Source organism: Camponotus vicinus, unplaced genomic scaffold (assembly GCF_025532165.1).
Source record: "Camponotus vicinus isolate PSW18456_S1 unplaced genomic scaffold, iyCamVici1.0 SCAF_1, whole genome shotgun sequence".
Taxonomy (NCBI): Eukaryota; Metazoa; Arthropoda; class Insecta; order Hymenoptera; family Formicidae; genus Camponotus; species Camponotus vicinus.
In genome coordinates this window covers 2,631,524-2,646,432 of record NW_028141945.1, presented here as the reverse complement: position 1 = coordinate 2,646,432, position 14,909 = coordinate 2,631,524, and the positions used below count along the sequence as shown (strand labels likewise).

Genomic DNA, 14,909 nt, shown 5'->3' with positions numbered 1-14,909 from the left:
TTAAAACAATTATTATCAATAAGTTTAATATACATATGATCAATATGATATATTAAATTTTATAGAATAATTTTTATTAACTTTATTGCTAACAATAATTTGTTTCCAAGTGCACGCTTTTATGTACACACACAATGCTTTACCATCAAGCAGATAATAGATCTGATTCATTAACGAATGAGATATCATCAGAATCCAGAGGATTTCTTTTAATAAATTTTTTTATTCTTTTTTAGCCGCTTTACGAGTGTTCTGCGCTGATACGAGTAGGTTTTTTTTCGATCTTTAGCTCCCTTCGCGTTTTTCTTTCATTTTTTTCCTCTACAATTTCTCTCGGTTGCCGCTCTTTCTGTCTGCTCTTCTAACGGAATAGGTACACGTGGTAGCAAATAACGCGTGATTGATTTCGCAAAAACCATATTCTACCATGAAATTGTCAGCGAATGGTACAAATTGAAAAATAAACTACACGTGTTCCTTCAAACACACTTTGATCATATCAAAAGTGTTGTGCACATGTTCTCGTAGGAAAAAAACAAAAATTATCTTTACGACAATAATATATTATATGTATTAAAGACACAATATACGTTTAGTTACCGTGACATAACATTCTTCTCTCGTATGGAATTACACTGATTTCGTAAAAACTTTTATATATTAAACCATAAAAAAATCAATATATTAGAGTTATTTAATGATAATTTATTATATTGATATTGAGCGAAAAACAAAATAAGCTTCAAAAATATTCTTTATATAAAGAAAATAATGTATTGTTAGAAAATAATATTGTTTGCACGAGGGATAATCAAAATATAGAAAAATACATGTATGTGTGTGTGTATATGAAAAAAATTTGCTTTAAACCAATTTTTCAATATTGATCAAATATCAAGTGCATTATTTTTTTCAGCAATGATAGAATATCAAGCGAATATATAATTGATTAATATTCTGTATAAATTAATATAAAATGCGTTTAAAATATTATTATATTAATATCATATTTACTAATATTGCATTTAAGCATTTATGCAGTCAAATCATGTATCGAATAAAGCAATTTAGACACAAAATTTATGATATATTGTATGAAAAGTTAAATAATTAAGACAGAGTATATGTGTGTAATTAAAAGATAAAAATTAATCATATAACTTAACAATATTGAAGTAATATTTAGAAATAAGAAAAGCATATTTATATACATTTATATACCTTTTCTATTGTCGAGAATATGTTTGTATTTCCAAAAATATTCTTCACATAAATATAATCCATCATAATTTATATTATACAAATATATCGTATTAAATTAATTGTCTCACAGCGTAAATCTTTGTTTCTTCTATAATACTAATTCCAAGCATTCTACCATAAAACTAAAATTTATTTCACATAGTCGTTTTCGCATTTATCATCCTAGTATACAACAATGTGCGTTGTTTTCAGCATGCCAACATTGAAGGTGTGGAAATTAATACGCAAATTTGAACGGATATTAATTAATTATAAATAATGAGTAGGGCCGTTTAACTTATGTACGCGAGAGATTCGCCTCTTCAAGATCAAGTAATTTCATAGGATGACGCATACCTTTTCTTGCCAATTAATAGATGATTAATTATCAGGATGAGATTTTGAATTTTCTGCTAACCTCCTGCCACTCCTGGTTACCACAGCCTGTTGTTCTGCCACTCGGCTTTGTAATTAGCAAGACTTTTGCGCTCAGCTCCACGGTCCTCAGATTCACCATATAAAAAAATTTTGATGAGTTTAATTGATTAATTATGCATAGATACGTTGTCTATGTGTTTTCATCATGTTATATTTATATATTATAAATATATTTACATCATTATATTTTTCATCTTGAGTTTCTCTCTTATATGCTTTTTAAAATAAACAGAGAAAAAAGGAAACTTTATATATTTATTTAAAAATTGTCACAATATTTCTATGATGTAAAACAATGCACCACATGTAATAACATACGATGCGCTATATATGAAGAGCTATTTAAAAGTCTGAAGCATGTTGAATGTGATATAGAATGTTTTGCAACCACCGCATTTATCATGGTACATCATTATCTCGCATACACGATTGTTAAAATGAATATACCGGCGTTTGTCGCATTCATATATATGTATAGAGGAGCGGCAATCCTATTTCTGCTATTCGTTCGTTCTCGGTGATTGCGCAGTGATTGCCACGTCACTCACGAAATCAGCCCGTCTGCGCTCGCCAAATTAACGCAATTTCCAAAACAACGGATTTTACCTGCACTTCGCTCTATATGTCTAGAGCGTGTATGGTGCCTACGCATGCTTTAATTGCAAGTTCCGCTGCAAATACTATACATTGATCGACAAAGAAATAGTATCAAATTTTTCCTTCCAGTATAATTCAGAAATTATAAATTAAAAATTAGATAAATAAAAATTTACAAAGTATTAATTCGCAATGACTATGATAATTTAATCAATTAAAAATGAAGCAGACAGATTTACAATTGCAAAGCAATTAATACATATTGCGATTAAACCAGAAAATCAAGATTATATATACAATCCATCATAAAATTTCTAAGTACATTATTAAATATATCAAACTAGATTCTTTTAAGGAATTTAACATAACGTCAATTACTTATCAATCAAATATCATTTGCATTTAATAGAATTGCATTGTAATGGATAAATGATAAAGAGAAATATTAATAAGAATACAAAATTAATAATAAAATATCATTATTCCATAAGTGTATATGTGTGTAATTTATAAGTTAAAGTAAACTATTTTTAGATACTTTAAATCATCCGCATCCACTCCTCTTTCCCCACGCTCCATCCAATCTCCAATATTCCATCCTTGAATTCGCGGCCCGAGGCTTTCCTACCCTATATTTCAATCAGTGCTCTTGACAGGGCTCCTTCAGCTCGATGTAAGAACCACTTTTCCTCCTGGCAAATTAATCGGCAAATTAACCATGAAAAATTAATATCCATGTTCTCTGAAGCCAACGACTCTATAAAGTTGGGAGAATGCTAGCACTTTATGTAGAATCTTTAGATTAAAAAATTCCAATAAAAGTATAATATTTATAAAAGTATATATATTTGTTACTTTGACATACATGACAAGTTAAAAATGTGATAAAGTATTATAACAGTACATTACATTTAAATTTTTCCAACATAAAATTAAAATTAAACTGACGTTAAAATATTAATGAATACTTGCATTATATATATAAAGCAGGATATGTGCGAAGAAACATAAAAACATAAATAATTATATTTTAATAGAAAATAAGTATTATTCATTGTACTTTTCTTTTTTCCAAATAAAAAAATAATTATATTAACAAATATATATAATAATATATGTAATAATCACCTTATATATCAATTAAAAATCTTAAGATAATTAACAAAAGATTTCTGACAAGAAAGAATTTAATATAACAACAATTTCATACATGATTATATGTCTATAAAAATATCTACAATTTCTTTTAAATTATTCTTCTTAATATTATGTTAATACAATCTAAAATGTTGTTTCATACAGAAATATTCATTATAAGCGAGTAGACAGACGATAAAAAACGATCTCACAAGACAATACTTAATCTCGTCATAAAAGGCCACTTAAGATTGTTTTATTTATGGAACGAAAGCGGCAAGATACAAGAAAAGAATGAAAATAAGAAATGCAAGAAGAAAATAGTAGGAAGCGGAAGATAGTTGTTAAAAAAAAGACAAGTGTGGTATTCCCAACGAGACTATCGGGGAACTATGTATTCGTTGAGCCGCGATTGAAAGGCACTGTACCGCGTGTCCAAAGAGATAGAAAAAGAAAGCCGTACCCGCAATAAAAGCTCCTTGTAAAGCGAGTTTTTATTTCGCAAAGTCGGACGAGTGACCTGCGGGGGTTTCTTTCTTCTCCGTTCTGATTCTTCCCCGCGTGCTTTTCTTTTCCGCACTTAAAATTGTCGTTCTTCTCACTTTTCCCACATGCCTAGACACTTCTCGCTTCTTTACTTTCTGAAATCCCGTATTCTTGCTCTTTCACACACATTGCACTTTGTTTATTTAGTTTATGTTCTCGCCAACGCATAACTAAAAAATGAAAACCGAAATTATTCTACAGATTGATTCAAGTATTATTGCATGTTTAAACTACATTTAAGTTGACGCTTTCTAAAAGTTCTTTTTTTAATATATGTTATAGAGAAAATGCATATACATATATATAATTTGTTTTTCAATACAAATACTGTTTTATCCTTTAAATGGCAACACATAAATTATATTGCAAAAAAGACCATCATTCAATTTTGTGGAAATTGAAATGAATATAAAGAAAAAATTATTACAGGAAGTAAACTAGTTTGAAATAAACACACAAGAGAAAAGCAACGATTGTTTGCAATTCATGTAAACGTTGAGAACATTTTGTATGAAGCCTAATATCCCATTTTAACGGACCATTCGGCACGCACTTCTTTCCCTGCTTCTCGAAATCTCTCAAATCCTTTGACAATGATACGCGTTTACGGCGCTTTGAGGGGTGATAGGTGGGCACGGCTGAAATCTCCCGGTTTCTGAATAATTTTACTAAATTGGTCCCATATGTATGAGAAACCGCTCCTGCGAATCCACAACTATAAACGCGGGAGAAAACGTAATATATATTTTTTTTTGTATTCCTGCGTGCGCTCTTTTGCCCCTGTCTTTTTTTTTCTTTCTCTCTCTCTCTCTCGTCGACGCGCATTCTTTTCTTTTTTATACCGTTCTTTCTCGCTATTTATTCGATCTCCTCCCGGCATTCTTTATCTCACCCGCCATTCCAGGGACGGAATTTTAAAACTACCCTAGTAGAAATAAAGCAGTTTTATAGCCGATGCGAGCCTCTGCACGGCTGGTTACTTCCCAAAAATATAATGTCTCAACGGTATGTCTACCCCATCCTTCCCCGCATATACACCTACCTATCGCGTTTATGATGCGCAGGAAATATTAACAAAATATTTCTTTTATGACTTCAGAGGTCGGGCGAGTAGAAGTGCAAATAGTAAGTAGAAATGTACCGTCCGGGTTAGGTAATAGCTTCTTCCTCAAATGCTACATCCTCTTACGCTCGTGAATACTTCTCCATACATTGCTTTGGATACCATTTTACTGTTTTATATCAACCGACTTATTTGCATCAATAGCAAAAACGATTTATACGCGAAACTCCGATTTTATTGAATAATTCGTGTGATTGGTCTGTATCGACATTCGTGGTCTAATAATGTAGCGGAAATGATGGAATTGTTAATTATACTGTATTTTCAGTAAGTTATATATATTTGAGAATTCTTAACATTAAATATACTCTGTGTATGCATCAATTTTAATTGCAATTGTAAAAGGATATTATTGTAAAATTAAATTGATATTAAATAATTAAATTTACACGTTATATAAAGAATCGTTAAATCAAAAGATGATATCGTGTGCGTATGTGCAATAATATGTAAAATATAAAGAATAAAGTAAAGAATAAAAAATACAACTCAATTATTCAAGTAAACATGTTTGAAAAAGCGTTAACTCTACAGAAATAAATATATCTTTGTCTTATATTGGTTTGTATTGTATACATTATATAAAATTGCATGTTTAAATGGCGCCACGTATAAAAGTGCGTGCGAATAAACATAAGTTATTCACCCCAAGTAGCACCGTCCCCACCGTCTCGTTGATATCCTTAAGCAAACATGAAGACACGCAATACCATATGACCGAGACGACGCGCCGGAAATGGGAATATCTTGTGGCGTTTCCTTCTGAATTTCGATGATGCTTTCTATCATCGTACAGTATCCGTAGAAATCGGTTCTCGAGACAAATAGTCGCGAATATATGTAAAGTGGAAATGGGAAAGAATTCGCTTCTTTTCCTAAATCAAATCGTTCAGAGTATACGATGTGCGCACGTATTCGTATATTTTAGAAAAGTCACATCAAATACAAAGTTCCGTTTCATATTGATGGAATATTTAAAATGCGATTAATATAGAATAATCAAAAATCGATGATCATTCAGAAACATAATCTTCTTTTTTTGAAAAAATTTGTCACATTTAATACAACTTAAATTTTTCTCACAATATATATATTTATTTATAATTTTTATTAATTAAAGCAAGAATTAATAAGTAAGGTATTACTTTATAATCAGAATGATTCTAGAGCTAATGTTACAAATGATTTTTAAGATATTAAAGTTTTTGAAACAATAAAATGCATCAATTTTCAAGAATTCACGATGTAACGACCAGAAGGCTCGTGGTCTCTGGTTAGTTTTATGGGTAGCTTTTAAACAAAATACGAAGTTCGTGTAGTGATCGTTAAGCACGGTCGGTGTTCTACGTTCACAGTGGCCTCACCCTTCGCTCTCTTGTCCTTCTCCCCCTCCACCATCCAGTCGATCCTTCTGGTCATCCTGCGGCAAACGCACCGTCCGATACCAGCTCGATCCTTAAGAGCCCACTCCATCAAAAGGGTGGCTTTTATACCTTCTATATTTACGAGGGATGTTTCTTCTTCCGCCGCCGGCTTTCTCGCGATAAGAGTAGGCTCTGCTATAGCGATCTACTTTTATCCGTACACTACTTTGGTTGTCCGTAAAATCGAAGGCAAGAATACCCCGATACGCATATTATACGGGTATTACCTTCCGCTGTTTATATATTCAACTCCTAACGTTGAGATATTGCCCCCTGACGTGACGGCTGAATCAAATATTAAGAGCAAGGAGTGAAGATTGAAAACAAACTCCTGAAGAGAAATTAGGTATCTGTGTTTAAATAATTTATTAATTTTTATTAATTAGCCACTGTGAGAGAGAATGCGACGGTGTAATGAATCATGTTGGATCTATAATGCCGCTTTGACTCGTGAATACAAATGAACCGTCAATTACTAATGATATGTAATTAATATCAACTGTCTATACATTATGATTGATAATATAACTACAAACTATATATATATATATATATATATATATATATATATATTTAACACAATAAGTATATATATAAAATATAAAAACATAATTCTATGAATCTTACTTATTCATTATTTAAATATCGATTTATCTAGAAGAGTGACTCGAAAAATAATTAATTCTCGAAACTATGATTAGTAGAAATTTGTTCTTATACTTCTTTAAATATATTATACTGTTTAAGAAAATAATATTATAAACTACAATTACATTTACAATTACACAGAACATACATACATATATGAAAAGAATGATAAAGTAAAATCAATTGACAGCTCTCTTTCGTCGCTTATCCATTTGTCCCATTCTAAGTTCCCTCCCTTGGGATAGCCCACGTCTTTTAAGAAAGAAGTTAACTGTGCTGAATGTAGTGTTTTGACAGAAGGAAACGGATAATCGATCGTCGAACTCTCACCGACTCAGATATCTTTAACTTTGACGTCGACCGTTTTATATCTTTTTGAGTAGAAGGAAGCGTTCTTACTACTGTACATTTAAACATTGTAAAACACGAGAAATATATATATATATATATATATATATATATATATATTTAATAATTTACTTTAATTCACAGGAATATATACAATCTATAATTTTAAGATTAATTAATTAATTCAATATATAATATAAAAAGCAAAGGACGATGTTTTATAGATATATTCGAATTCAAGATATGAAAGGACTTAAAGAAAAGTCAGGTTATTAAAATTTCCAGAAAGCTTAAGAATCAATATGACATGCCTTATCAGTATAAATGTGATTTATCCTTGCTTACATTTCTCAAAATACATAACGTAGGGAGGGTGAATACTATATGAAGAGGCAGCATGCTATCACCCTAATACATACTGCCATAAATTTTTTTCCGCGCTCTCCTTTTTCGCATGGTTAGCTCTTTCGCGCTCATTGACTGCATGATTATGCAGCGAACTCGTGCCGCCTGGAAGGCCTGCATATTTTTATGCGTACCCAAGTCGGTTCTAGACGAGACGTCGTGAAGGGTGGTGCATAAAGGAGAAAGACGAAAAAGTGCTCGAAAAATATATCCAGCGCACGCTCTGTGCAGCACGGAGCCGCCGTGTTATCTTCGTTATCCGCATTAACATAATCGCCGAAGCATAAAGTTCGCAAGAGCGATCGCCCGAGCCACACCAAGAATCGATTTCAGCGCGAAATATGCAAACTAAATTACGCTTCGGCACTGTAAGTTTCGATCATGCCGCTATCTCGGACCATTAACGCCGAAATAGTGCGCAAATATTTAACGGCCGAGCCGTGAAAATCTAGTCGACTTTATGTATATACGAAAATTCCTTGAGAGAATATTTCATTTTTTTTAAATGCAAATTGTAATATAATTTAATGACATTTTTACGATAATTAAATTACGTTGATTCAAATAAGCACATCTTGTTTCATGAAAAATGCTCAGCAGTGCCTGGGTAAATATTATTAATTTGTAAATAGTACTTAACGCATTTAATATGCAATCATGTTTCGCGAGTTTTTTCATTCAATACGAAAATTTCATACTTTAAGGAGATACACATTTAAAACGCGCAAAGAATGTTGCGCTGCGAATTGATTGCAAGCAAACATATGAATGTGCGTATGTAATTGAAAATCAGATAGTTCACAGTAGCAGTTACAAATAAAAAATAATGTGAGGAGTGATCTTTTCTGTAATTTTAATAGACAAACTTTGACTTGAGAGAACGAAAAAGAAAAACTAATAATATTATGGATAAATTTATAAAAGATGTAAAATACAGAATCGCTCTTTATATTCAACGGCCGAGAATATAAATAGGCAGCTGCGCAAACCGCGTTACTTTATTTCAGATTTGTCTCTGTTCATGGCAGTTGCCTTAGCGAAATGTGTTGCCGCGGATAAAAGAGGCTCGGCCGCGAACGGGACGGGGCAAAATGGAAAGCCCGAAAACGGTAAATAACGGGGAAGCCTAATGTTGCATGAACGCGATAAGCTCTCACCTACGGCATGTATATTTCCTTGAGGAGGCTGCGGCGTAAAACGCGGTCTGCCGTCTCGCTCGTGGTATCGAGGGAGGAGCACCATTCATCCGCTCGATCTAAATAAATAACAACTGATAGATGCCACGGGTTGGAGGTCGGCACAATGCCCTCGGAATGGCACGACTCTGCGCGTCCATGGATAGAGCGTTGTACGTACACATAAGGCACGGACGATTTCTGAAGACGCAGGAAATGGTCGTTTCGCGTACGGCGAGGGAAGCAACTCGCATTTCTCTGCGGAAGCCCGACGACAAATCGCTTTGACGTGGCTGTCGGTCGGAAAATTTCGCTCCTCCTGAGGTTACCGCCGGGAACACGCGATCACTCATTGCATGTCGCGCCAGATTTCTGTCACGCCGAATCCGTCCGGTCGTTACAGGAACATTTTGCCACCTATCGAAACCTGTCCAGCGCTCAGATAGTACAGGGGATGAATACAATATCTCATTATAAACTTAATTATTTTATTTTATTATGTAGGCAAGTTTTAATATTAGTATAAATATCACTACGAATAATATATAAAATACAAATTTTTTAGATATACGATATTTATTAAAACAAAGACGTGTTTATGTAAAAAAAAAAATAATTTTTAAATATACAAAATAATCAAATTTTGAGATTATAAGATAATTGCTCTATATTTACAATTATTTTAAAAATTTTGTAATATTTATAAATATCTCTCTCATCTAAATGCAAAATCATTCTTCGTTAGGTAAAATAAATAAAATTTTGTAGCGCAAAATATATAGATAGAGATACTAGATATAGATATAGATCGATATATGTACAATATATTTACTATATACAATATATTTATATATTATATATCTACTATATACAATATATTTACTAATTTATTTTGTCTTTTACAACGTGTTTATTTCGAGTGGCAAATAATTGCACATGCGATTCATCCAAAGTCAGCAGACTTTGATATTTTTTAGTTGGATTATTTCTCAGATTTGCATAAAAATGAAACTTTCATAGATATGAAAAAATAATGAATTTTAATAAGGGTCTCTGTGTCTTTCACTTTCTCATCTCTTTTCTGACTATGATATCGCTGCCTCTCATCCTATTATCATGAAATAAATTAGATGCACTAATACTACTGAAAAAAGGTTGATTTTACTTACGAGGGTTTCATTGATATCCTTTAAGTTTGATTTTAGATCTGCATATTTTCTTTTCTTTGCATCCTTTTCTTTCTTCTCTTGTTGTCTTTTACTTTTCCCGATATAATTAACATTCATTATATTTCAGTTTTTGAAGAAATGCTAAATGTGCAAGCTGAATATATTTCCAAAAACTTTTTGTATAGAAAAAAAATGTATATTATTAGTATTATATACAACTTTATAATACTTAATAATAAACTCTACCTAAATAAAAAGGTTTTATATGTTAAAATATTTCAAATTATTAATGATTTTGATTTTATCACATTTATTATTCTAATTGAGCATTATTCATTTCCAGGTAAGAAGTATATCTAACGAGGGATGTGTACAGAATAACTGCCATTGGTTAGACGATCAGAAAGGTAGGCTGCATTAAAATCTATAAATATCTCAGATTATCCCAAAGCATACACACACACACACACACACACATACGCTTTTTGCCCTGCCCGATTCATCGGCGAGGCGACGAAGGCGCGCATTACTTTCCTACTTTCTTGGTCGATGAATAGGGTGATGTATGGAGGGTTCTACAAACTGGAAGAGAGAGAAAGATAGAATGAGAGAGAGAGAGAGAGAAAGCAGGAATGAATGCAAGCGGGATGGTTATAACATAGTAGAAGAGAGATAGACGGAAAGGATGAAGGAAAGAGAAGCAGTAAAGAAAGAAAAGAAGGAGCAAGAGAGAAGAGGGTGCAGAAAGTGAAGGAGAGAAGAGAGAAAGAGAGAGCGCCAGAGTTTATAAGTTGGTAATTTGAGGCACGGAGCACGTACGCGGATCCAGATCTTTGCGGCGCCGAAATAAATCAGCCACCTACGTCCCCACCTCCTTTTCCTCCTTCACCGCCACGGCATATCGCCCTACCTCCCTTTTCTCCATTGCTTTCTTCCACTACTGCCTCTCCTTCTCCACCTTCGTCTCCACCGCCGCACTAGCAGCCCTCTTCTCGATCTTCGCACAAGCCCGCGGTTATTTATTCGAGAATTACCGTCGCTTATAATAAGCCCCTCTTTATTCTCCAGTGGCGTGGCAGCCGTGGCACTCACGGTGGAACAGATTTTACAGTGATTTAATGGAGCTCCCACCAAAATACCAGGCACATGCAAGCCGTATCTCATATACTCATAAAAACGATTACCGGCGAGCGGCATTGATTTTACGCCGTAGCCGGTAAGGCCCCATTTTGTGTCATTGTAACGGCAAATTACTACAGAGTTCCTGTTCCTGTTCCTGGAGCACGTCATTGACCTATCTACCTGTCTTGCTGCTATGCCGTAGAGTACCAGGGAATGCATCCCCAGGTAGAGCAATTAACGGATCTCGCATACCTCCTAGATTACATGGGTGAAAGCATACTTGTAGATCACAACTTAATCCACATAAATACGAGATCAGATTTAGTAAGTTCGATGTAAAGCTTATAAAAACATCTATCCTCTCAAGAAAATATAGTATCTATCTTCTTCTCTTTTATCTATATATGCGTTATCAATCTTCAAAGTTAAGCTACATAAATTAATCATAAATTTAAATATTTATACATACATCACAAAATAAAATATATAAAGAAAATAATTTCGAATAAATAAATATATAAAAAATAATTTCGAAATATAATCTTGGTTGCATCTCTATATTATTTCCACATATATAACACATAAAATTAATGAGGATGCTGGCAAAAATGTTACAGATATATAATTGCATACCGCGTGTCAGTTACCCAGCTGATTTTTTTCGACGAATAAAATTTAATAATCTACACGTATGTGCTATACTATCGCATATAGCGAGTTCGTTGAACTCGTTGCTTGCCGTGTCTCATTTTACGCAAATTTAGGTTAAAATATTATATAATCAGATTTCAGTAGTGACTATATTTTTTCTTTGTTTTAATATATATATATTTCGTGGAAAATTAATTTAATTTATGGATGTAAGGAAACCTAACAACTATTGTTTCGATAAAATGCGAATTTGGATTTTTGTCTTCCTCTATAAATATTTTATTTCTTGCGTACTTTTCTCTCGCCAAATGTGGATAACTATAGAAAACCTTTTCGATAAGAACTAAGATTATTGTGCGCGCGCATTGGAATCCACCCACGGGAGGTGTGGTCACCCTGTTCCACCCCATGTACTATATCCAAAGATTTTTTCTCAAATTAAAAACTCAAAAAATACGTGTAATTATTATCTGATATTAACAACTTCTACAATACATAAAAAATTATTAAAATATAAATTTATTCAGTTAGTTATTACTAATAATTACAATACATCTTTTACATTTTTATTTTTTTTAATTTATGTAAAATATCGATTTTGTAGCAAATTAAAAAGTAATGCTATAATTTCATATTAAAATAAAAATCTATTCATAAAGTATTAGCTTAACTATTAGGTTAAGTTTCTTTTAACAATTATAAATAATTGTCGGTATTTTTCTCAAATTTGCCAGTCTTTGTGATCGTAATGTACAAAGAAATAATATTCCATCACTATTATATGTTTAATCATTATATATGATGCAACATTTTTATTGAAATTTAAATTTGTCTACAATAAATCATTCACATTGTTAAACTCGTGGGTGACGTTTCATCCGATCACAATTACTTTTGCGACACGAGCAGAGTTAAGCATATCATCGTGGCACGAGACCTGATGAGTGATATGTGCACGGCAACCGGGACAAAAATTGAAAATCTATATATAGATAGCACGATAGGGATATCTGCATACACGACGGAAAGAAAAAATTCTAGGGACAACATTTTTCCGGGGTATCGGCGGTGCAAGTACGTGATCGCGCATTGAATCTCATTGGTGATAGCCACGAGTGGCGGGTAATATATCCAGTGCAGTCAAGCCCCTTCCTTCTCTGCTTCCACCCCCACACACCATCATCAACCCCCGTTCCGCTCAGTCCGCCAGTCCAATGTCCCCGGTGCGCGGCCATTGTGCGAAGCTTTGTTCGAACGGTGACGGGGTCACATTAATCTGTCTCTCACCCCTTCTACATACCCGGCGCGTTATACGACGTGCATCGTTGTCCCCATAGGTACGGCGTCAGCCCTCACCCTCTCACGCGCACTCTCACGAATCTATGTCTCGTCGAAGTTCAATCGACCTACCGACCAAACGATCGATTGATCCGCGACGCGATACACTCGTCCTGTCTAATACCGAGTAATCCCTTGCTCGTCACACGCTCGCGTGAAGAGCTTGAATCTCCTTAAATCTCGATAGCCATTGACAACGTCTCGAACTTGCATCGTTAACTTGAGCTAGAGCTTTAGACGTCGATTACGTACGCGCAAGTTCGGTTATTACTTCACACGGAAACGTTCGTAGTTCTCGCCGGTTTATCGATTGCTCTAATCATAGCAATCTGGGACAAAACATAATGCAACCGTTTAGATTTTCTAAATGTAACTTTCTCTATAACGCACGTTATTTCGTACTTAATGACATTTTGAAAATTATATACCGTTACATAAATATAATAACTTAAGATAGCTTTTTTTTATAAAGATGTGTGAGAGGAGATAAATACAGCATATTAATTATTCTACTTTTAAACATAAAATATGACGCACGCAGGAATATTTGCATAATTTAATATACAATAAGATTATATACAAGTTTTATTTAAATTAAAAATTAATGTTATATAGATCAACTTTAATATTAATCATGAAATAATCATAACATATTTGTGTTGAGTTTTGATGTAAAAAGCCGCTATGGATTATCGATTCATCAGCGTGAAGGAATATATTCATCGGACTAACCCAGATGATGTTGACCGACATATCCGGTATATATATATCAGCCGTTAGTCACAATCAACTAACGATGATAAATTCGAAAACTTACTATATTGTTGGCATAAAGATAAACAAATGAAATGCCATTGGTGCGAAAAATCAAACAAAATCGTATAATGCATGAAACTACAACAGTATCTAATCTATATATATATGTAACATAATATATAATATTTATCTTAATTTTATATTTAATTATATTTTATATTAAATCATGCAATATTTTTGTAACGTTCAATCAATATATATCTGTCAGTAATAAATTTTTTATTCGTTCTTAATTTCTTTTATTTATTTTTTTTTAAATTCGTCTCCTCAGTTATAGAATGTGTGTATATATTTGTGCGTGTATATATATATATATATATATATATATATATATATATACTCGTATATACAGGGTGTCCCGAAACTAATAATTGATATTTTAAAGGCAGATTCTCTGGCCAATTTAAAAACGATTTTTCCTCAGCGAAAATGTCGCGGCACTAATAGTTTTCGAGTTATAAACGATTGAAAATAAAGGGTTTTTCGCAAACTAAGGCTTATGGGAATAAAATATTAATAAAGTCACATTCTTTAGTTAATTTTAGGTAGAGTTTACTTTAATAGAATTTTAATTTAAGGCTTAGTTAGAAAGATACATGATGATAAAAATTGGGAATATGCAAAAAATAATGATCTCCCTCGACATTTTCGCTGAGAAAAAATCGTTTTTAAATTGGCCAGAGAATCTGCCTTTAAAATATCAAGCGTTAGTTTCGAGACACCCTGTATA

General features: G+C 32.9%; 1 protein-coding gene and 2 long non-coding RNA genes across 10 annotated transcripts in view; 1 reads left to right on the top strand and 2 right to left on the bottom strand.

Annotated features, from left to right (window-relative positions):
- LOC145963593 (nucleolysin TIAR) overlaps positions 1–14,909 on the top strand; it is a 423,794-nt gene that overhangs the window by 107,754 nt on the left and 301,131 nt on the right. The window lies entirely within an intron of this gene.
- The window catches only part of LOC145963653 (uncharacterized), a 135,162-nt gene that overhangs the window by 35,515 nt on the left and 84,738 nt on the right, over positions 1–14,909 (bottom strand). The gene's annotated exons all lie outside the window — the stretch shown is intronic.
- Positions 10,585–12,139, bottom strand: LOC145963672 (uncharacterized). The gene is made up of 3 exons (XR_014436229.1): positions 12,008–12,139; positions 11,072–11,629; positions 10,585–10,834 (listed from the first exon to the last, which is right to left on the bottom strand). It is a non-coding gene; the product is annotated as an uncharacterized LOC145963672 (long non-coding RNA).